The following is a 2,265-nucleotide window of genomic DNA, read 5'->3' as shown; positions in this document are numbered from 1 at the left end:
ATAATAATAATAATAATAAATAATAATAATGATAATTATTATTATTAGTAGTATTATATTTTAGGCAGCAAAAAGCTATCAATGACTGTCATTAACGTGGTTCAGCGCCCACCTCCAATTCGTTTTCAAACGAAGCAACCTGTATTTTGTTGGACTTACTGTTTTAATGAAACCCACACGCACGCGCAAAAGCTTATTTATTGATCATGTGGGCGCTTATCATATCAAAAAGGTAGGTGTGATTATTTCCGGAAATAATGAAACCCGCATGGCATACATTTCCATATTTGCAGGAAGTTATGTTTACACTATGGAATGCGCTTATATATGTGTGCATGTGTGTGTATGTGTGTGTATGTATGTATGTTTATGTATGTGTGTGTATGTGTGCGTGTGTGCGTGTGTGCGTGTTTGTATGTGTGCCTGCGTATGTATGTATATATGTATGTATGTGTGTGTGTGTATGTATGGATGTATGTATCTATGTGTGTATGTATATGTGTGTGCGTGTGTGCATACGTATATATTTGTGTGTGTATATATATATATATATATATATATATATATATATATATATATATATATATGTATGGCCATACTAATATTTATTTAACTGCAAAATAATGATGACGACGATGATAACAATGACAATAACAATAATAATAATGATGATGATGATGATGATGATGATGATAAAGAAAGGAAGAAAGAAGGAAAGAAAGAAAGAATATATGAATGAATGGTAGAAACAGAGAAAGAATGATGAATTAGCCAGACAAACGTCTTCCCAATCTCTTCACATGGTGTTTGCCGGAAGAAAAAATAATGACAAAAAGAGAGCAATATTTATTTAGCTGTTATCTTTGCAGAAGAATAAGTGTTGGTCACTAACAAACCGCTCAGATGTTTTCTTAAAAGTTGGGTAGTACCAGACGATTATGTTTGGCTTATTTGGGTGTATACGTGATTTATTTCACTAAGAGAATTATATAATATATTTTATGCCGCTACACTTACTGTTGGGATTCGTTGTTGGTAGTAATTCTAGTTATTAAAAAGAAACACATTTGAAAGAAACTTTAACAGAAACATTTCCAGGTTGTCGTATATGTGTTGTTGTTGTTGTTGCTGCTGCTGCTGTTATTGTTCAGTCCCAGGTTAGTCTTAACGAGCAACAAACTTATCAGACACAATCCAGTCGAACATCCCGCTCTTTTTCTTTCTTTCTTTCTTTAAAAACTGTAGTGTGAATTTTAGGAGGATATCTGGTTCCTCTTCTTTGCTGGTCTGGCTCTTATTTTTTGTAGAACTTCCCACTGCATTAATAATGTTCCCTGAATATGTTTCGTTGTTAAGTTTAGCGAATCGATGATTGGTCTTATATATAGATATTCATACATCAAATAATGATATGTAATCCGTAGGTTCCATTTTAGTTAGGTCACCGTAAAGACAAACCAAACTGCTCCTGTTCGACTACTGTAATGTAAAAAGAGATTATAACCTTAGTCGATTGCCACTATGAATAATCATTCGCAAGACTGGCTTAAACTACCGAACAGCAATTTTTATGAATTGTGACTTCAGAATGTTTGGAAAGTTTTCAGAATGACCCGCTTCCCAAGGTTAGGAGATACTGTGCGCTACACCAGAAGCAGGAACTTTTCAGTAAGGTGAAGTCTACAGTTTGAGACAGGTTAAAGTATAGGATGGCCTTATCAGCAATATTTCTGGTCACTAGAAGGTATGACAGATTCTGGTCCTTAAGTTTTCTGATGCAATGTGACAGAGAATGTACCGTGACCAGAATGAGTGGAAATGTTGAAAGAATCAATTTTTGAAAGCGTTCATGGTTAGCCCCATACAAATTCTTTCAAGACTGCCAGGAAAAGTTATAATTACTCGGTATGCGATTTCTCCCGATGCGTCTGGGGAAAACGAAAATCCGACGAGTGCGTACTACATGTTTGTACTGTAGGCGTAACAGCCGGCAACTGACGCAGCCTACCGGCGCGATAAATTTTCATGCATGCGCAAGAAGGGTTGCGTCACCTTCCATTCAAAGGATTTTGTCTGTGTGGCTTCAGCTTTGGCAGAATAAAAATAAAGTCGGATACTTTTTTAATGCATCTCGTACGTATGGTATGTGTGTGTGTGTGTGTGTCTGTCTGTTAATGCGCGTGTGTGCGTGCAATTTTCTGTATGTATGTGCAATCGGGAATGGTAGAGTTAGTGGGTCGAACCAAAATATCTGAAGTACCTCAA

At 36.1% G+C, this 2,265-nt stretch overlaps 1 long non-coding RNA gene across 1 annotated transcript in view; it reads right to left on the bottom strand.

Annotated features, from left to right (window-relative positions):
* Nucleotides 1-831: 831 nt before the first annotated feature.
* LOC106869546 (uncharacterized) overlaps nucleotides 832-2,265 on the bottom strand; it is a 7,465-nt gene continuing 6,031 nt past the window's right edge. The window contains exon 2 of the long non-coding RNA XR_001409409.2: nucleotides 832-1,479. This is a non-coding gene — a long non-coding RNA (uncharacterized LOC106869546). The remainder of the gene's footprint in view (nucleotides 1,480-2,265) is intronic.

Source organism: Octopus bimaculoides, chromosome 1 (genome assembly GCF_001194135.2).
Source record: "Octopus bimaculoides isolate UCB-OBI-ISO-001 chromosome 1, ASM119413v2, whole genome shotgun sequence".
In the NCBI taxonomy this organism is placed as follows: Eukaryota; Metazoa; Mollusca; class Cephalopoda; order Octopoda; family Octopodidae; genus Octopus; species Octopus bimaculoides.
The sequence above is the reverse complement of the archived record's forward strand: the minus strand, read 5'-3'. Positions and strand labels throughout refer to the sequence as shown.